The sequence below is a fragment of the Falco rusticolus genome, chromosome 14 (genome assembly GCF_015220075.1).
Source record: "Falco rusticolus isolate bFalRus1 chromosome 14, bFalRus1.pri, whole genome shotgun sequence".
Taxonomy (NCBI): Eukaryota; Metazoa; Chordata; class Aves; order Falconiformes; family Falconidae; genus Falco; species Falco rusticolus.
The window spans coordinates 8122883-8145100 of NC_051200.1; the positions used below are offsets into that span (position 1 = coordinate 8122883).

General features: G+C 42.6%; 1 protein-coding gene across 1 annotated transcript in view; it reads left to right on the top strand.

The window, feature by feature from the left end:
- The window catches only part of IL1RAPL2 (interleukin 1 receptor accessory protein like 2), a 392948-nt gene that overhangs the window by 52372 nt on the left and 318358 nt on the right, over positions 1–22218 (top strand). The window lies entirely within an intron of this gene.

Here is a 22218-nt window from a genome sequence, read left to right on the forward strand (position 1 = left end):
GGAACTAGTTCATGTGGTTCCAATTATTCACTTAAGTCCCATATTATTATTTTCAGTTTCCTGAGTGCATGATTTATGTATGCAGGAATATTAAAGCCAAATGCACAATTGAAATTCATTGCACATTGATTAAATTGGCTGTATGCATTACTTAAATAAATTACATATGTTAAAAAATAAATGGCAAACCATGACAATAATAGTTATAATTTGCAATTTGAATGACCTATAAACTGAGAATTATTTGCTGACAAAATGTTTGAATAATATTGAATAATGAATACGTTAGAGAATTTTATGATGTTTCATCACAATTAATGAATAAGGAAAAAATAGTCATCAAATATTATGTATTTGTTCAGTGGAAAATAAATTCACAACAGGTTATTTGGAAAGTCCAGCTGAATGCAGAGGTTGCAGGAATGAGTAAGGTGTGATAAAATTGGTGAGGGGTGTTTCAGAAGCAAGGTGATTGTCCCACATGCCTCAATAGCTATTGGATGGTCTTGGGAAAGGCACATGCGAGGAGCTCATGGTTGCCTTTGTAGCACTCCACCGGTGGTGTTGTACATACTACTGTTTCAAGAAGGTTGGCTTTCTGCATGTATGCATCTTCTTTCTGTCAAGAAAGAGAAAAATGTAAGGTTGTGGTGATGCTATATCCATGGAAGGTCATAATGGTGTAGTTAAAGTGCTCACTCCCCTTTTGCTCCAGAATTTGAACACAATCCAGACCGAATCTTGCTTTGATGGTGCTCCTCTCTTCTCTACAAACATGTTCATCTTAATGTTTGTCTGTCCAGGTACTGGTGGAGCCTGGGACTGTTTCAGTCACCATTGAATGCAGTTTTTCTGGGAGGGGGAAGCTTCTGTCTTGAAGCTTTTTAAAAGCAGCTGGTGCTAAGGTGCTTGGGCTTGTTTTTTCTGAAAGTTAGTCTCTGTTGAGATGTTTCAAGATCAGGATCTGCAATGAAAGTGAAGTACTGGAATGCCTGGGCAGATGAATAGGTTTAGTTTCATTAAACACTTCACTGTTTGCTCTGGTCCTGTTGAAAACAAAATAGTACCTTAAAACCTGTGGGCTACTGAGCTTTTAGTCTAATGGAAAAATTATACAACAGACAAAAGCAAACAAGCACAGATTGCCTCCCCAGTTCAACCAAGCTATTTTTTCCAAATACCAGCTTCCAGTTTCCAGCAATCCATCAATTTACAAAAGCCTTTCTAGCCTTCTCCAAGAGAAACCCATTGTGTTTTATAAACCTTGCTAACAGTTCATGTATGTAGTAATAACACCAATGAAAAGTGTAGTTTTATTTTAATGTATAGGCAAAGCAGCTCTATAGCAAAAGATTTAACTGTAGGACGTTTTGAAAAAGATAACATTAAGAGAAGAACTAAGAACAGATTGTATGGGGAACTTGAAAGGTCACACCAGTTATGATTGTATTAAGGGAAAAAGGGCATGTTAGCAAGGAATGGGCAAGTATGGATGTTAAATCTTGGATGATAAATGATTTCATCTTAGCCTGGTAGAGAAACCTCTGTGCATTACTGAAGATAGGGTGTTTCTCATCACCTTCCATCAGTCCTCGTTAGTTTCTGGGAAAATGCAAAAGGCAAGGTTCTTTCCAATTGGCTTGAGGGGTGGTGCCTTCAACATTTCTTTCCTACTTAATGCATGTTCATCTTGAAATGTATTTATTCACAGTGGGGAGACAGACAAAGACAAGTATGTCAGCTAACCTGTTGTTTTTTGGGGGTTTTTTTTAGTGTTTTTTTGTTACTTCTTGCTTTCTAATAATGTGCAAACTGCTTTCTTAACATTTAAAAAACCCTTCCCTATATGGTGTTTTTTATCTTCTCCCACTTGGGGAGGGGGAATAAGTTTGTGAGTTGTTGCAATCTTGGATCTTAGGTAGTGCTGTAGCAGCCTGGGCTTGCACAGCTGTCCAGGAGCAATAGATATGGCAGTTGTATTTCCCCCCACTTTTGTCACTCCTAATGTCCTATATTCCACCCCTGCCACAGCCTCTACAAAAGGTATTGTGGCAGGTCTGCAACCCAATTTAGTTGTTGGAATAGTGCTTGGAAATATTACTGGGTTGTGAGCTTAAAGAGATCAGAGATGCACATATGAAGAGCACTAACTGAAATACGTCGTGCAGTACATTATGGCCAGCGCTTCTATTTTCCATTTATTTCCATTATTTCCCTCAAGTAACACTCTTGTGGGGAGAGTGGGTTAAGCGCTCTTTTTTTTTAAAAAAAGTTTTCTTTAGAACTGCAGTTTTGCTGGCTCTGCAAATCGGGCATTTTAAAATGCTATTGCAGTCCTCTCATAGTGAGGTGAATTGTATTTCTATCCTGTGAAGTACCACATGCCTGGCTCTATTTGTTATCTTTCACCTTCATGAAAGTGCATCTGAATAACACAATCTGCAAATACAGCTTAGGAAGACGAGAACAATATATGAATATGAACAATTCTGAAAAAGCCCTTGCAAAATAAATAGGCAATACTATTCTTACTAGAAAGAAGCCAGGGGCCTGATATTATCGGATGTTGAGCACCCTGTACATTGGTGGCAGTCAGCTCCTCTGAATTTCAAGTTATAAAGCGACTTGCCAGTCAGCAGCTGGTCTGTGACAGGACTGCCAAAGGACCTTCTTCCCCCCATTATATTCAAACTGTGCTACCCTGACAGTAATGGCATATTGTGAAGATTAAGCAGGCTCAGCATTTGAATTTGAAATTAATTTTATTTGTTACATTTAATTAACTATTATAATCTATAAAGTGTACTCTGTAAAACACACAAAATGAAAACAAATGACCATCTGTGGCAATTTAGCATCTCTTCTGTGATCAAAAAAAATGAGAGGCAGCTTTGTCTTGAAAAATTACCCTCAAGGTAAAAGGTAATCCTTTAAACCTGGCTGCCAGATAGGAAAGTGTAAACCTTCACGTTTTTCTCCTACCCAGGGCTCTTTCTCTAATGTGAAACTGCTTTTACTGTTCTTAAAGAGAAACCTATTAATTTTGATGAAACTTCTTGTATTAGGACCTAAATAAAGATGCTTTTTCTGAGAAGTACCACCTGGTTGCAAAGGTGATCTGTGTCAGAACCGGTTGGACTCAACTGAGAAGCCTCTCATGTTTTAATTTGCTTAGACCATACTCTGGCAAGCGTTCAAAATATGGATGTGTCTGAGTTAACCGAGGACAGCAGATGTGTGCTTGGGGTAACTGTCGTTCCAGGTAGTTGTAGCACTGATAGGAATCCAGAAGGTGCTCATTAGAGAGAAAGCTATTGCTGTGTTATTTCTGATCATAAAACAGGTGATGGGATCCATCCTGGCAGAAAAAGACCTAGCTTATGCTTGTGCTTTTTGTGCCAATTTTACAGGAAATGTTTTGCTTTATGTAACAGAGCTTCAGGTACTGCAGGTTTTAAAACAATCTCCAGCCAGATACTGAATAGCTCACCTCCAGGAAAGAGAGAGAGAGAGAGAAATCTGGACCCTACAAGAGGTGGGTGACTTGGGGGTAAAATCTCAAGACCAGATCTCACTGCTGGCAAGGGTGCAGGGGACTGTGCTGGGGATGAGCCAGTATGTCCTGCCTAGGTGAGCTCTGCACCAGCTTTGTCAGGTAGCTGCCTTGTATGGCAGGCTCGGTCACTGCCAGCCAGCTTCAGGACTTCAGTGGCTATCTGATAAGAAACCCACTGAAATGAGCCTTTTCACTCCAGGCAGTGGGCTGCCTCTCATGTTTTTATATGTTCTGGAGATGTTATAATCTTTTAAGCCCTGTGTTAGATTTAAGGATGAAGGATGTTTGGGTCTATTGGTTTCTAGAAAATAAAATTGTACTTCAATGAGTCAGCTAATCTAAGTTGCTTGAGACTGCTAAGTCTTCACGTGGTTGCAAGTAGCAGGTAGTTTAAATCTCTGAAAGAAGAGAAACTCAGCTTGACGTGGAAGTTACAGAATTCATTGCACTGTCCAAAAGTGGCACAGTAGTAGTGAAAAATTGCTTTGCATGCTGATGCTTTCTAAGCACATCTGCTCTGCAAGTGTCCCTCTGTGATGACAGATTTGGAAAAAAAAAAGGAAGAAAAAAAAAAAGAAAAAGCATTGCCTTTGGAAGATTTTATAAGTGGGTGGAATATGTTGAGATCTGCCTCCCTGTGAACAAAGCATAGTGGTGCTGGCACCTCGACTGGGTTGTTGCATCCATTAGGTAGCATGTAAGCAGAGCGGTACAGGAGTCTCTGGAAACTTTAGCTTAAGAAAAATGTTAACATTAATGTCAGCAGGACAAAATCTGCCCACCTATTAACTTGTCTGAACTCAGAGATGCTGGTGCGGAATTTAGCTTGAAGTCCATGTGCATGTAGCTGTCCGCAGGAGCAGAATGCCCCTTGCTTGGTTCTCCACAGCCTTCCCTCAGGCAGGGTTTGCGAAGTGTGCCCAAGGGATGCGTGTCCTGTCAGGCCAGGGCAACTTTGCATCCCTTTGCTTCCTCCTTTGGGTATGTTTTCTGAAACTGGGGTAGCTGGTTTGCATGGCGACTAACTTCTGTTGTGCTTGGTTCTTCATACGATTATTTCTGTATCTTCCTCCCTTTACCAGCTCTCATAGATTTTCTTCTGTATGTGTTTGTCACTGGCAAGATCTTTCAGTTTTTAGTATAAAAAAACCCCAAATATGTTTTTACAAGTCATTGGAATAAGTTAAAAGCAAATGGACTGTAATGCTTCTCATGAAAGACATGATTTATCCAAAAGCAAGCTGGACACTTCATTTTCCTCCCCAAAATTAGCTATGTTTCTTGACCTAAAGAGCTGGCTGTAATTTTTTAAGCTCCTACTTGTAACAGATCCAGCTTCTGCCTGCTTTGCTTACACTGTATTAATAGCAATTATTTCTCATTTTTTTAGGAAGGCTAGTAAAATACTGCTTTGAGAACATTCCTAACTTGACACGAGAGATCCTCTTGTTTTCTTTTCCACCTTTGTTTTCCACATCTCCTGTACCTCTTCGGAGTTACATGTCTGTGAGATTAAGGTGTGAAAACCAGAGCAGCTCTGGGCAAAGCAGAAGGGTGCTCAGGCAGGGGCAGTCCTGGCAGCTGCTGCTCTGCTGCCTCCTTGTTGGTGCCAGAGCCCTGGAGAGCCAGGCTGCGTCTGAGGGATGGGGCAAGGCACACGTCTGATGGAAGAGATGGCTTGGTCCCAGCACCAGCTGTTGTTGACTGTCTCTGGGCTATCCCGTCCCTGGTAGCAGGAACAGCAAGTCTGACTCCTCATGTGTCTCCCACCAGCTGGAGCAACCCAGACTTGATCCATGGGCAGCAAAATTCAATTTTGCCTGCACGACTGGAGACCTTGAGTAGGGGTGATGTGGCAGATGCTGCTTTCCCCGGTGCTGGTGTGGGCTGGAAAAGGAGGCGCTTTGCAAGTGCTGCTTAATTGTGATGTCTTGTGAAGCACAACCACATTCAAAAGGAACTTCATTAGAATCTATGCAAGACTGCAATCCCTTGTCCTCGCTTTCTCACAAAAGTATACTGTTCCTCCATTTTAATTTTTCTAGACAGTTTCAGGAGAGGAGTTGGGCTGAATACCGGGTGGCCAAATGGAAATGAAAGTGCTGTCAGCCATTGAAGCATGTGAAAAAGCTAGTTCTTTCTTCTGCCTCCACTTTAATGTGATTGCTCTGGGTGCCTTTGCTCAGGGAAAGTGCAGATTCAGGCCATGACTTGGAGAAGTTCTTGAATGGGTTTGTGGTCTGTAGGGAGTGGGTGTAGCTCAGGAAAAGACAACTTTCTTTTCCCTCTTCTGTATTTCTTAATTTTTTTTTCTTTTTCCTGTCATCAGCTGCAGTGTATGATGAACTCTGGTTGAAATGCCAGCTGTATTCACTTGTATTTTCCCTCCTGTGCTATCTCTTCAAGTGAACTTTTTTCAGCTGCTGATTGCACAAAGAGAACAGACATAAGCTAATGTGCTGCTGGAGCTGCTGCCTTATGCTGATGGATATTTTGGTGCTGTAGCCTGTTGAGTGTATGTGATAATTGGTTTCCCTTTTGGTCTTTGAGGACAGAAGATGCAATTAGCATGTCCAGCATATTTTCTTTTATACATTCTCAAAATTGCAATTCTTTTAGGAACACCGACGAGTCATTAAATTGGGACTTGCTTCTGATATTGTAGAATACCTTTGCTTTCTGAGCATCAGAAGAAATTGCTTGCCCCAGCTGCTGCTCTGTTGGTATATTTGAATTCAGTTGTGGTGTCACAAGTGCAAGTTCAAAATCCTATTGAAGTACACCAAAAACTTTAAAGATACCTCTGCAAAGCTCTTGAGACTAGGAGCTTATACCAAAGGACAAATGTCAGCCCTCAATTTGTCTTTCAGGCAGGGCTTGAGAAGCTTATAGGTGGATGATGGAGGATGTTTATGTGTTAAACTTTAGGTAGGATTTCATAGGGTATGGAAAACAATTTGCATTGCCCTTTAAAGTTTACCAGCATTTGATTTCTAGCACCTTGCCACTTCTGAATAACAACAGAGCCAGCCTACACTGCAATCTGGCTACCTGGGTGAAGGCTGCATGTGAGGAAAAAAGAACAAAATGTGAGGGGCATACAGTTTCAGGTTTACATATGACTGTGTATGCAGGTCTACATGAATATACTGAGACAGTTTTCCCTACTAGAGATGACTGGCAACTTCCCTGGGATGTTGGAGAGCTGCAAGGCAGTGGTAAGATCAAGGGCTATATGTCCTTTTCCCACACATCCCATATCAGTTGTCTTGTCTGCTGGCTCATGCTCGTATGTGGATGTATGTTCATTCCTTGCTGAGACAGAAAAAAAGTGTTTCTTTTTGTTCTAATGAGAAATGGTAGCACACTGATTTTGCAGGCTAAGAAAAATGTCTGCTGGTGAGAATTTACTGGGATTATTCTGACCAGAAAAGGAGAAAGGATGGAGCAGGGAAAAAACCATGATTCCTCTGACTTTGCTCCTCCATGAATGTTGCTGAGGAAATATGTGACCAACTGCCAAATTCTGCAGTAAGAGGGAAGTATCTTCATTTGGCTCTGTGAGATTCCTTTGCACAAAAGTAACTTAAATGGGTAAATAATTTTTTGGCAAAATTTGCCTTGTGTGAACAATACAAATAAAAATCTGATTTTGATCGTGAATCAGTTAACTGATTCACAGTCATTTCTATTTCACTGATTTCCTATTTCTGTTAAAAAAAAAAAAAAACCAAAAGAGGCTGGACTTGGCCGCAGTGTTCTGGTTTTGAGCAGACCTGGGAGGCCACTCTGAAACCTTGCTCTTCCAGATCTTGGTCTCTTCAGTAATCAGCCTTTAAAATATCACTGTTTACCAACAGCCACCTCAGATTTACAACAGTTATTGTCCTAATTACAGACAGAAACTGTAGTCTGAGGGATAACTGTATGGAAACTGTCAAATGCTAACATTTAATGGCAACCATGGGAGCTGGAGATCTGTTGTTTTGAAGAGGATTCTAAAATTACTCCATAAAAATAAAGTTTAAGAACTGTTACTACTATATGTTTTAAAAATCTTCCCTGTCACTGAATTTCATATTTCTTTAGAAACTAAATATCCTACAATAAAATGAAAACGAGAAGTAAAAATCCACAGTAGGAATATAGTATGACATTCGTGTCCATTTGGCTGTTTCTTTAGGGTTATTACTGGCAAAACAAATTTGGAATAAACCCTGTTAGGATTTCTACTCCTGTTGGTAGAGTCCTACGGCTGGCAAATAGCCATTACTTTACCAATTTTGAAAGGATTTTTATCTAATAAAAAGAGAGGTAAGAGCCTGCACTTCATTGCATATATGAAGATGCAGTTTTGATGATGTTATCTCAAGCCCCTGTGATACGGCCTTGACGCTCAGTGGAGAGGAACAGGCACGGAGAGCTGCGCTCGCTGAGCATCACGGTGAGCCTGCTGTGCCATGCCGGCTATCGTGCCGGGAAGAGGGGCGGGCTGGGAGCTGCAGTCTGGCAGTGTGGGCTGCAAGGTTTATGTGTAGAACTCTTGGCTGGGCTAATGAGAGCCAGCGCTTAGAGTATCAGATGTGTTGTCGAGAAGGATGGGAAGGAACGAAGGATGAAGGTGGTGGGGCGAGCCTTTGCCTGCTGCTTTGCAATGCTTAACGGACAGAACTCAGTCACAGCTGGAGGTGGTTCATCTCTAGGTGCACATGAGGGCTAAGATCTGCCAGCAGTTAGCTAAGTTGGGACCAAGTGGGCTCAGGGGACTGTGGATTGCCTCCAAGAGATGCCAGAGTTACCAGGAGGGCTTTGCATGGCACAGATTTCAGTGAGCAGATCCAGTGCAGATCCAGGGGAAGTGACGTGCTTAGACTCAGGAGGAGGATGACAGTGACGCTCTGTACAGGCTGCCTATTTGAACACCGTTTCTGCTTGTTTGCTTCTATTTTCAATTAGCTTGGCTTGGAAATAGGGTTTTAAGCAAGGCAGGCACTGAACATCAAACTGTAACACGGAGGTGTGTGGTGGTAGGAACATGGGAGTCTGGGATTGCCTTGAGCCAAGAGGGGAGAGGACAGATCCCGTTAGGTGTCAGAGCCAAGGTGTGTGTTGGGGAGCAGCAAGTATTGGGTCTGAGGGGGTGGCTGGAAGAACGTACCTCAGTCCTGAAAAATATTGAGGTGTTCAGGAAGGAGAAAACTAGGGGGTGGGGTGAAGATTTAATCCAATTTTCTCTATGTAGTGAGAGGAATGTCATTAAATGGAAGAGATCAGGTAAGGTGGGGCAAGTTGTGTTAGAAGAGGGGCTGGGGCTGCCGCTGTGCCCTGGGTTTCGTGACTGATCTCAGCATAAGTCAGATGCAGGGAAAAGTCTCAACCCCACTGGGCACTCTGCGGATTGCATCTGTCAGCTGGGCCATGGTCAGGCTACTCTGGTGATGAAGATGCAGCACACATGCTTTTCATCTGCAACAAAGAGCACGCATGTCGACACTGGGCTATTTTTAAGACGAGGTAACTTTTGCCTTGTGTATTTTGTAACCTTCTGGGGCAGTGGTGTTGACTGAAAAACGGCATGTGCAGTGTGTGTGCAGGTGTTTGGTGTTTGATGGCCACATTCAAGTGTGTAGCGCTTTTGTGTATTCTATTCTTTCCACAGGAGAGGACTGGGGTCTGCCATTTCTAAGTAACGTCAGTGTTACTGTTCTGAACTGCAATTCCCTTCCTTGCAAAGTGCTTGTCGTTGTATCCTCTGCCCATACCTCAAGTACAAAAAATGGATCAACCTTCAGTTTAGTCAACAGAGGGTCAAAGTTGTAGCTGAAGGGCTAGAGAGGGAAAGGTGGTTTGGGGAAACGAGCTTCGCGATGAAAAGAAGGGTAGTGACTGTCTGCTGGTGCCAGTCTAGCAGATGTTCAAGTTGCATAAAATCAATTAAGGGTGAGAGGTAGATAAAGGCATCTTGAAGTCTCCCTTCAAAATTTGCCACCTCTTAGAATGATGGGACTAGCACACCAGTTCTTTCCTAATAGAAAAGGATTAGGATTATTTAAATTTCATCAAGATTATGGCATTGTTTAGGCTTTCCCCCCCCTCCCACTCTTTTTTGTGCTTTTAAAAAAAAAATCTAGCTGTGTGAGCTGAAAGAGCTCTGAAATGCAGCCAACTGGCAGGCCGTAAACTAACTTAAAGCAATAATTTTATAAAGCTAAAATAATAGAAATCCTGGGAGAAGCAGTCTCTTGCATGCACATCTTGAGATCCGTGGAGTGTGTGTGCTTATGCTTGTGGTGGGGGAGGTATTTGTGAGTCCACCTGCCTGTCTTCTAAATTAGCTAGCTGAGGGTTTGGCTCCCTGCGAGAGCTCTCTGGCCATCCGGCAGGCCCCACGGTTGCCAATTACTACCTCCGCCAATGCTGTCAAGCCACCGCCATGGCTGGCAGTGCTGTGCTGTTGCTGACGCCTCGGCAATCGTTGTTTTTTTGTGGCTTTTTCAGCCGGTATTGAGGCACGGCAGCGATGGTGCCCTGTCACCAGAGGTTGGCCCGAGCAGGTGAGCGCGTGGGTCGGCTTTGCCTCTGCACTAGCGTTGTGTGAGCAGTCGGGCTGCCGGTGTGGCCCTGGCGCTTGGTGAGACCCTTGGCATTTTCCCCTGCCACTTCAAACGTTGTTTGAAAACCTTTTATCCTGTTTGTTCTTGAGATGCATCTGAATATCCTGTCACTTACATATATTCCATAAATTTTCTTGTTCTGACAACAGCGTGACCTTTTAAGATGCAGATCATTCTTGCCCTTATTACAAAGCATCTTGTTCTTTCTTTCCTCCAATGTTTCTGAAGTCATCTATTTGTACTAATGACTTGACATCCAAACAGGTCAATACCTTGCTGATTTGTTCTGTTAAGTGTATTCAGCAGGAACCACCTTTCCCTAGAAAAGAGGTGTGGGGGGGAGGAAATCATCTTCCTCTTCAGAGGAGTCTTGGCAGGTGTAATCATAGGATTTGTGATTCATGTCCAATATATGTGAGAAGAGCTGATGTCTTAAGGCAAGTTGCAGATACTAAGGGGCTGAGTAAAACCGGCTTTTGATGTTTGTGGTTTTCTGTCTGCTAGATCAAAAGTGAAGTCGTTAATTCAGTTTATCAAACCTTCAGTCCCTTTTTATGCTACTTACTGGGTTAAATGCTATCTTAATCAGCTCAATCTCTACCTTTTCCTTCTACAAGGCACTGCGAAAGTTAGACCTGTAACATTAGTCTGTTTTAATGAACCTGCAGCTAATGCTGAATAGGACTGGACTGCTAAAGGAGCTATAAAAATTGAGGTAGTAATTGCATGCATTTACATCCTATTTAATGATAAAATCCAGCTATAGGTTTTTGGTTTTGGGTCTGGACTACTGGTGCACTGAAATTTTAGCCTCTTCCTGTATCGGTGTGTTGCATTTTCTGGCTGGTTTCTTCTGTTGATTTTCTCAGCATGCTGCCTGAATTTGGAAGGAGCTGCAGGACTGGGTCTGGTTCAGTGTTGCCATGCTTTGTGCTAGAGCTAGACTAGTGCTAGACTTGTCTGAGCTTACAAATCATCAGTACCATAAGGAGGTACCTGAGGGCAGGGATCTGCGGTCCATCTGCATTGTTGAAATTCAAACCGCTTTGAGGCTCATTTCTTAGTAATGTAAAACTTGCCTAAACAGTAGCAGGAGTCTTGCCTGCATTTAGGATTGCAGGATCTGGCCCTAAAACATCTTGGGATATTCAACTGCAATGGTAGCCCAAGGCTGTAGAGGGGGGGAAATCGTTTGATGTTGTGGAAATATATAGTAGCTGCTCAAATCCAGGGGTGTGTTACTTCCTTGGGGCCTTCAGCTTTGGAGGAAGGTCAGCTCTTTTAGCAGAAGAAATAGGGTGAAGGCCCCTGATGAGGTGCAGGGGATTGCGTTTCAGTGGGAAGTATCAGGGCTAAGAGGGCTAAAGGTGGGAGGATGTACAGAACAGTCTTGGAGGCTTTTCTAGAGAGAAAAGATCTAAAGCCCCCAAATCATGCTCCTGGGATGTTTTCGCAGACTCACTGAAGAAAAGAAAAAAACCTTGAAAAATACAGGATTCTAGCAGTTACTGCATCTCGTCCAGCCGGAACAGCAGCATGTGGCTCTTCACAGATGCAGCGCTGTGCACTGCAGATACTCACTGCACAGTGAGTGCATGGTCTCTGCTGGCATGGCCGCAGCCGGAGCCATCCCCTGCGTATATCGGTGTGAGTGCCGAGGCAATGGGCTTGTCTGCCAGGGCAGGGCTAGGCACTGGCTGAGAGTGTTAATTACACATTAGATTTTTAAAACAAATTGCTTACAGCGTGCTTTTGAAGGAGCAGATAATACACACCAGTGCCTATTTAGTGCAAAGCTTAAGGTAGTCTGTGGTATCACCTGTTTTTATTTTATATTGGTTTAATTTGTATTTATTTATTTTTTAAACTTTAATGCTGTCAGATGATTTATTATACATACCTAGATGCCTACTGTTCACTGTGTAGGTTATCTCCACTATGACAGCTCTGTATCTTCAATGTCAGATACGCTGCTCTTGAGTCAGAGTAGATTTACAGATTCTATTATGCTTCTATTGAACAGTTAATCTGGGCAGAGGAAAACATGCTGCAACCAGCACGTTTTATCCTTTGCCTTTAGTGTTAGAACTCTTTTGGCAGGGTTGGACATTGTGTTACAAATACTCCAACACCAGTTCTGTCTCTAACACACCACCCCCCCCCCCAACCCTGTAAATGCTGGAGGTAGCGGTTTCTGTCACTCCCAAGCATACCTGAGTCTGAATGAAAACTAGCACTGGCATTAATTGAAGGTCTTTGTCTGGGTATAGTACACAGGGCACTTAATATTGCTTTCAGCTCTTCTGCTGCATTCCTGTATTACAGCCTTCATGTAGAACAAGAGTTGTGCGTCTGAAGATAGAAGCTGTCTTCAGCCCCTTATTGTTTTGGCAGCTTTATTTTTGACATCACAGTTTCTTTAATAATTGAAGATTATACGCGTGAAGAAATGTAACTGCTCTGTGCATGAAAAATGACATTTGTTTTGCTTGTATGATTTTGCAAACAGAGTTACTGCATTATTTAGCCTCTTTTGAGCAGCATAACACAGGATGCTGCCCTTGACCTGTAAGGAATAGCAATGGCATTACTCTCTGTGTGTAGCACCTTGTTATAATTAGCAGTGTTTCTTCGTTCTTCAGTTGTAAGCAGTATAATATAAATTACCAGTAAGTAGGTAGGTAACAAGTATTCTAGGAATGTGGTGAATGTGACTAGTCCCTGGTGGGTTTTTTCTCCCACCCCCAGCCCCGCATTGCTCGGCTTTCTCCCACCAGCTGCTTTGACCTTGTATCTACCTTGAAATTCCCACTTCTTATTACCTTTTTTTTCCAGTTGATCCCCACTGTTAGCACTTTGAATGCCATTGACTCAACACTGTGGTTATTTCTATAGCTCAGCAGTTCCACCTTGTTTCAGCTGCATCTTTCTCTCTCATCTTTCTCTCCTGTTTTGTTCATTAAAGGGAAAGGAAGGAAGAAGGTGAGTTGGAATCCGTCACTGCAAAGTATACAATTTGATTTGATTCTGTCTGAGGAGGGGGGAGGACCATGGCTCTTCCTTATGTGCCGATGTAGGTCATGAAAATGTATAATCAGCTTACACTTGTATCCACACGCTGCCAGGAAGTAATCCTGCTTAGCATCACTTTGTGGGGTTTGGAGTCTTTCTGAACCTTCTAATCCCTGGTGATATTTGAATAAAATGTTGTGATCACAGTTTGGCTTAATTCATGTAGAAAGGATGGATTATACAGATGTATCAGCATGGAAATACGCATGTGCCTAGACACACACACACGCATGTGCAGAGTGTATATATTCAACATGCAGAATAATTCTTATTTGCAGACTATGGGCTAAACCCTGGAACATGCCAGGACAGCTCTTTAGGCAGGTGCTCTCGGACAGCTCTGTGTCTGAGAAAGCAGAAGTACTACAATAGTGATTTGCCATGGTATTTTTATATGGAGATTTTGTTCTAAAAGTAGAAGAACTGCCATAATTGTCCCGTTTCTGCAAATAATGCTCAGAGAGCATTTGCTACTTCAACACTCAAGATGAGAGGTGTGGAATTTCTTTTTTCCCAGTTAGCTGGGTTGTTAGCCAAAGGGGGTCTGCCCTGCAGATCTGTGATTTGGAAATAGCTGTGAAGAACTGCTTTGTGAGTCATGTGCAAAGGCTCTATTCTACAGCATCCAGCACCTACGCAACCTGCTCCTGCCTCCTGCATGCAGACACCTTTTCTGCAAAGTATTGAACTCCGGGGAGGTCTAGAAGTCCTGTAGGCACCACTGGCCGGGGCTGTGCTTGACTCTTCTAGGAGAGGAGCTATTTGTGAAGCTTCACCAGAAAATCCAAGAGAGTGGTGCTGGCCGGAGTTCCTCTCTTGCTTGCCATCTCCAGTGGTGGAACTGTGAATTCAGATGTTCTTCCTCCAGCTCCGCTATGTTTTGAGCAACCATCTGTGTTTCCCCCATCAGCTGTGGTGTGGATATAGGACATACCACTCTGTACTTTTGGCTAAATACCTCTTGAGGAATTTGCCCAGCCTGTGTTCAAAGCATGCGTCCAAAGTGTAGCTGTTACTATTCTGAGTTAAGCTGTAGTTGTGTCCTGCCTTGCTCCAGTCACATACCAGCAAGTGAAAACAGTGTGCATAGGAGGTGCCCGTACCCCGTAAGGGTCTGGCTTTGCAGGACAGGCTAGCAGTGGGTTATCCACATATACTGCCAGTACCCTACATTTGCCTTTCATGTAACTCACGGAAAATGTGTGATTTTGATTGCTGGAAAGATGGACTTTGATCTAGCAAAACAAATGAATAAATAGATTCACCTCTTAATGCAACAAATGAAAGTGCTTAAACTTCAGCCCTTGCTTGCACTTGTGTACCGCTAGCTCTGCTGGCAGCGTGCAGTTAGCACTACTGGTTGCTTTTGGAAGAAATGTCAGAAATGGGAGCAGTATCCGCAGTAGGAAGCCAGGTTGTGATTCATGAACACCAATTTCAGATGCACGGTGTGCTTTCCAGATTAGAATCAGGTCCATACAATGGTGGTGTTATGAATTTATATTAAAAGTCCTTTCCACTGGCATGAGAAATTGCTATTGCAATAACACCCATTCTATTGTTAATAATAATTGAAATGCTTGAAATAAGAAAACACTAGCTGATACTTAAACTACTTATTATCAAATCAAAGTTCCTTAGATAAAATCACTTAATTAAGCTGCATTCTATTTGCTAAGCATCTAGATCAGTATTCAATAGAGGTAAATAATGCCTCTATAATTTCTAATACCAGTTAGCATATTCATTTCTTGAAGCATTACTACAATAACCAGCATTTTTGGAAAGCTGTGTTGTGTAGCCAGAAACCGATCTGCTGTGCAGTTGAAAAAGGATTATTAATTTAAAGTGAATGTTCAGTTACACACAGAAAGTCTTTGAAAGTCTCCAAATACTGTCTTGTGAATCAAGGTTTCCCTTGTCTACTGAAGTTTTATTTCTTATTGCTATGGATATTGATACTTGGAAACTCAGATGATTTCTTTGACACAGCCAAGCAAGTCATTACTGTGCATTACACAGTAATTGACATGTTTTTTCCTTTTTTTTTTTTTTCTTTTCTGTGCGACTCTTGTCCTGCTTTGCACTGAGAACTATTCAGAGAGGTAGTTCGTGTCACCACGATAAGCACACTGCAGCCATCTTCATTTTTCACTGCTGCCTGAAGGACGTTTGGGGAGGGAAATGCTGTTAACCTGTAGAATTTTTATCCTGAAGCGGTGTGATAATTCAGTGGGGTGCCTTATGAACTGTAATTCAGTCATAAATATGAAGAATTGATGTTTAAAAGATGTTAAATCTTTGGCACACATCGACAAAAGAGAAGTTAGTGCTGATGACTAAGAGTTGATCCTAAAAATCCTTGATCTTCCCAGGTAGACTAGAAGATAGTGATCTGTGAGTAAATAATAGTTCTCTTTCTCAGCCCTGCAGTGCATTGTGCATGGTTTGATTTCTGCACCTGCCCAGAAATTCACTGTAGCATTTGGAGCTGCTGAAATTTGGAATGTATTTCAGAATATTAACTTGTATCTTCTGCATATGGAAGAGGAAAAAAAGCTTTGGCACGAGTGCAAGAGGGATTTGTTGGGATGATTGCAGTGTTCTTTGCAGTATCCCAATAATTAAAAAAGATAATTATATGAATCTCATTTTGAAAATAGAGTTAGGTTTCAAGCAGTTAAATCCCATTGATTTCCTGTGGAACATGATCTCATAAATCACTGAAGTAATTTTTGATATTTTACTCTGTCACCTTTTCAATGCAGAACTTGCTAAGGGATTCCAGTACATATATTGTCACTATTAAAACTGATAATTAGGTCCAGTTCAAAAACAAACACATTTTTATTAGATGATTATAATCATCTAGAAAATAATTATTTCAAAAGCATAACAAATGCAACCATTTATTAAAAGAGCACTGTTGACAATATAAGCACTTAGTATGAATACAGAACTGCTTATTTTACTACTTGTTGAGCACCTTTCATGAGGTATGTACTCCTGGTAATGCTTTGTTGGTTTGTAATTTTAATTAATGTAGATTACTATTGATTGGTGAATATTGGAGGGGGAAAGTAATTTACATCAAATATTCCTTGTTCTACAGTATTTTGAGGCTTTTTTACTCGGCAACTGTGTACATGCATTTTTTGCTAGAACTGATGTAATTGGTATATTAGAGGGTTTCTGCAGAAGGTGGTCCTAATTTTCAGCTTTCAAAGAAGGTGCTTAAATAATCAAACAGATAAATTTCATGCTAATGAAATTTTCAGCTAGCTAATTGGCAAAAAAAGCATAAATCATTGTTAGAATAATTGTTCAGCATCATTCAAATAAAGTCTTGCAATTTGCAGAAGGGGAAGAGGCTCAAAAGATTAAATTACAGTTTCAGTGCAAGAATTGGCAGAGTGTAATACTTCCTGAAGGAGAAACTGAGCTTTCCGATTAAAATTATTTCTGATTTATCTGGCTTCCTATGATTTTTCTGTGATTACTCCTAGACCTGGATCAGAACAGAATCCTGTGATCCAAATGCTGAAAATTTGTGAGAATTTGGACAGTGATAAATATTTTGCAGCTGGCTCACTCTGCTTGTGAATGAGCTCTGCTAGAAAATCTGGCTCCCACAATTAAGTGATTTAGAGACTTAATTGCAAGGCAAAGGGGAATTGTAAGCTCCTATTTTTGTGGCAACCAAGGTAATTTTAAATCCTGAATCCAAATGATGGAACATATGGAAGTTATGGATCCAGACTTGGGCTTACAATGAGCTTCGCACAACAAAAATACCAAAGGCAATGATGGAGAGAAGCTCATCCACAAGAATGGAGAATGGCTGAAATGATGGTCACTGGTGGTAGTGGAAAACAGTGTGCAACTGCAGAAAATAAGCTGTAGAAATGAGAGGGAGCTAGGAGCAACAGTATCACTTTATGCTGTTGGTCTTCGCTGCTGTCCTAATTAATTAGTAATTATTTATTAGATTAGTAGCCACAGGCTACAGCTGAGATCAACTATTTTTTCCTAGAGTTTGCAGTCTTATGATGAAAAGGTGAAGGAGCAAGGAAGATAAAAAAATGCGAAGTCTTTTGCCTGAGGTGGTGCAGCACATGGGCGACTGAGTGCAGCTGGGCAGCCAGCGCGGTGGGATGGAGGAGAGCTGCGGCAGAGCCAGCGGGAGGGCAGGAGTGCCGTGCTGCTGCTGGAGTCTCTGGAGCTGCAGCTCACTTATTCTGGTCATGAGAATGAGTCGTTCATGGCTCTGGAAGGTGAACTGCAATTTGGATGGGAGAGAGAGGTGGAAGAAGGGAGATGTGCGTTGGGGTTCTCCTGCATCGTATTAAGGAGCAAACACCCTGCGCCGGGCAGGAGTCACGAGAGACCAGCGGGCATACTCTGCTCCACTGGTAATTCTGTACTTGGCCACTTGTTAATTCTGTTGATTTTCTTTCACTGTACAGTTGTGTAACACTTCAGGGAGCAGAAGGTGCTGGAGGGTGTGTAGGAGCAGAATAGCTCCTGCCAGGAGCACAGATGGTTGGAGAACAAGCCACCCTCTGCAGCCATGCTGAGGGTTTTGTGTTTGTTTTGTTTTGTGGGTTTTGGTTTATTGTTGTTAGTTTTGGGGTTTTGTTGTTTGTTTTGGTTTGGGTTTTGTTTTCTTTTTTTTTGTTTGTTTGTTTTCAAATCACACTTGTAAACAAGGAATAGTTTAAACTGAAGTAATCTGGTCCCTCTGGTTGCTTCCAGGGGTCTGCAGGTGCGTGTGCTCCCTGGGTACAGCAGCAAAGCCGGGCGGTGTTTTGTCAAAGGAGGGATACTCTGGTTTTTCCCTGTATCCAGAGAACAGGGAGCAGCTCTGTCCTGAGCAATGGCATGTCAGGTCCTTTGGGGTTTTCCGTATAGCTGTGGATGTTGTTCTTGCTGCTTTTTATTGTTGTTGTAATTTATAGCCTGGCAAGTATAAAAGTGCGGAGGTTACCTTAATCTTTCCAGAGACTGCATAGACCCCCTCTCCTTCCCCAAAGGCTGTTGTCATGGCACAAGGCATAAGGTAGCATTAAAAAAAGACACAGCTCAGACTTTTTCCACCTGATGGGAACTAGGAGAGCAGATTTGTGAGCGGAAGACCTGTGCTGGTGTGTGGAAAGAGATGGAAGGGAATAATGAGAACCAGTAAGCACGCATTGCTTTGCCACTGAAGAGAGGAACAGACATGGATGCACATGTGTTTGGATGTGTTACTGTCTCAAGTGTGGACCTACACAGAAGGAATCTGTCTAATGGAAGAGGGTTGTATGTATTCATGGAAAGCCAAATGCAATGTGGTTATTGCCCCAAGGGATAAAGCTTTTTTCCTGTTGACAGATGTATTTGTGCAGGCTATTTTTCCATTAGTGCTTAGGTAGATGGAGGCAGCAGTACCCCACGTGTTTCCTGGTGGAGGTGTTGGTGCGCAGCTGCTATGTACATCAAATGACCCAGAGTAAGTATGATATATCCTTGAGTTATAATGAAATGTAGTTATGTAAAATATACAGTTAACCGTGTTATTTTTGTAAACTGTATGTGCACATATGTATATAAAGTTGTAAACATTTTTTTTGTTGTTTTTGTTTTCTTGGAGGTGTTTCCATAGTGCATTTGTGTTACTAGAATTAGGAGGTCTGATAAGGAGCTGAGATTCCTGATTTTCTATTTTTTATAGCTGTATTCCTGATTTCTAGCACACCTTTTCCTGTGCAGCTTGAGTACCTTAGTGCTCTGCCCTGGAGCCGTGGGCTGAGTGGGGCTTTTGGGCTCCTCGTCTGCACAACAACCTTCTCGGAGAGCTTGGGAAAGGCTTTGCCTTTGGATGTTGTCCTGCAGTAAACTGTTGATGGGATCGTTTTTGTTTGTGAGTTTGGATGCCTGCAGATACTAGTATCATCTGACGGGTGTGCGTGGGCTGTGACTGCTGTGGTGTGTGGTGCCAGGGAAGGCAGAGGCTGCAGGAGCTATGGGCCACCCTCTGATTTATCCTTCCTGCACTGCAGCCCCCCACATGATTGGTGAGGCACCCTTAGAGCTGCTGTGTGTGTCCCACATCGGGTCTGTGCCAGCTGAAAGGGTGCATGTGAGCTCTGCCCTTCGCCTCACCTGGGAAGGTAACCAGGGGATGCTGGCTTGAGCAGCAGCTGTAGGTACTGCGGGTGAGGGCTGGAGGTGCCCCAGTGTGCTGGTAACTTTTCCTTCCTCAGCATGACATTGCAATTACACAGTGGCTCATAAGAATAATTATGTGTTTCTGGAGGGAGAGCTGAAAGTGGAAAGTGCACTGTTCCTTCGGGAGGAGCAGAGCAGGGGCAGACAGTCCGTGTATTGACTCCAGCCATGGTGTGCCCATGCAGGATGGGAGGATGCGGACGGGGGGGTGGGGGAGGGAATTCACCAACAAATATGCAGACAGATAGACACTGTAACTGGGCTTACAAATTAGTTCTGCATAGTGTTCATTCCAGTGCTCTGTGACTTAACTTGAAAAAAAGAAAGCCTCATTGACCTTGGGTTGTGTGGTATGGAGTTCACATCCAGCCCCGGGGCTGGAGCTGGGCACAATGGCAACATTGCTGAACCAGGCTTGGAAAATCTCACTGTTCTTACAGTTGGGAGGAACTATTTGCAAATAATTTGGGGTTGGCTTTGCAGTTGCGCTCTGCAAGTGTTCAAGGCCAGGTTGGATGAGCAACCTGATCTACTGGAACGTGTCCCTGCCCATGGCAGGGGGTTTGGGACTGAATGATCTTTAAAGGTCCTTTCCAACCCGGCCCATTCTGTGGTTCTCTCCTGATGTTACAGAATTTAACCAACAGATTTTGAGGTTAGAAGAGGAGGTAGAGTCCCAGGAAATTCCCTTCTTGGCAACTAGATATGAGGAAAGGATATATCCATGCTTTTTCCTTAGTGTGGCATGTATTTCCTTATTTCAGCTCCCAGACACTTTGTCACTGCCAGAAATCCTTCCTGAGCTCTAGGAAGAGACGGAGGGGCATACTGCATTGGGAACAGCTGAACTTGCATTGGCAGAGAAAAAACGTCTAAGTATAAAATGTTCCCCCTTTCCTACCCAAGATTAGGAGGTTTCCATTTCAGGAAGGAAATGTGGGTCGGCTCTGTCATACCTGGGGGTGGGAGAGCCTGGTGGCTTAATTAATGCTACACGCCTCTGCTCCAGTTGTAGACTGTAAACAGAGCTGATCAAATGATGGTGTGGGAGAGGAACTGTTTAAAATAAATTTTAATAAATTATAAATAATGTATGACTTGCTTCTGTTTAACCAACTGTATCTAGCCAGCCAGTATTTCCAAACTTATGAAACGCAGCATCGTGTCAGTAATACTCATGTGAGTAGCTACAGTGATTGTTGAATGTATCTCATCCATGTTGAACTCAACTTTAGTGTACAACAATAAGACCTAAAGTCCCAGTTGAAGATCAGGGTTTTATGTTCTTGGTACTCAGCAGATGATGGCTCTTATCTAGCTGTATCAGGCATTCTGCAAACCCCAAATTCAGTGACCTTTCCATTCTTTGGATGGGAGGGAAGGGGAAGATTTCAAATCCTGCTTTTAACTGCTTCATTGCTCGGAAGCTTGGAGAATAAAGGAATCTAGTTTTGACATGGGCTCTGTTAATGCTATCCGAATTAGCAGTGTATGTAATATGGTTCGCTCCATGGAGAATCAGAAATGGACCATAAAATAAGAAGAGCTTAGGAGGAGTGAGGGAGGGCAAAAGCCATTCTGATGAAGGCAGCTCTGCTATGACTCATGCCCCCTCCCTTGGCTGCCCCAGAATGGCACAGATTGAGGGGCTGTGGAGTTTGGGGCCGTGGCAGAAAGGACTGGTGTGAGCATAGCTGGGACTGCATTAGATTCTGTGCTGAAATTATGAAACTGCTTCTTTATTGAACTTTGGAATTCTGTTCACAGGTGCATAGCAGTTGCTTTCCATTTGTTGCCAAAGAGCATGAATGGTCTTAACATTGTGCTGTTGGCTAAGGTCTTGGCATAGCTGGATTCAGAAAAAAATGGTATTTTATTTAGCTATTGTGGAAAGGAGCTAAATAGCATGAATTGGAACTTTGACTTTGGTGCAAGTTAGACATCTAAAATCTTTGTGCCTCAGCCTTATACCTCCACATTTCCTTCCAGCAAGAATAACAGCACTTCCCTATCCCCAGGGTTGTGGGGATAAGTATGTAATGCAGTGGAAGCCCTTTAGATAAGCAGACTGATTCAGTAAGGATTTCTTTGTTGTTCTTTTATCCTAACAAAATCAGTATTGGAATACAGTACAACTCACTGACGATGGGAAAGCCAACAAATACCTTTTTCATTTCTGTACATGACTGAACTTCTGCTTATTTTTCTTTATTTAAGATGTATTCAGGAGGCAGAACAAAGCTCTGCTATCGCCTCCCAGCAAGTGACCTAAACCATTTAAGCTGAAACATATGACTTGGAGGAAGTATTTTGCAAAAACAGATGCACAGAAAGTCAATTTCCTATTCGTATTTTGTTGTGGCAATTGGTACTTTAAAGAGATGGCAGACTTAAATTAGCTGGAAAAGTGACATCTTTAATTAGGAAAGCCTCTCTGCCAGCACATTGAACAGTTGCCAGTTTCTCAGCATTTAGGGACCATTGATTGCCAACAATGGCAGCTAAACTGCTTCTGGGTAGAAACTAATTGAATTTTCTCAGGTTAAAATGAGGATCTGAAGTTAAAGCATGACAAACTCCTTTGCTTGCTCTGATTTTACTTACCGCTGTGATATTCTCAGCACTCCAAGGCAAATGGTGCTGCCTGGGGCATGGCTGTACAAATCCCTCCAGCCTCAGTCGTCCTGGGACTCTGCTGTTGGCCAGGATTCATATCGCCATATAGATTCATGTCTGCCCTGTTGGCCCTCCCATAGTATTTTGGCG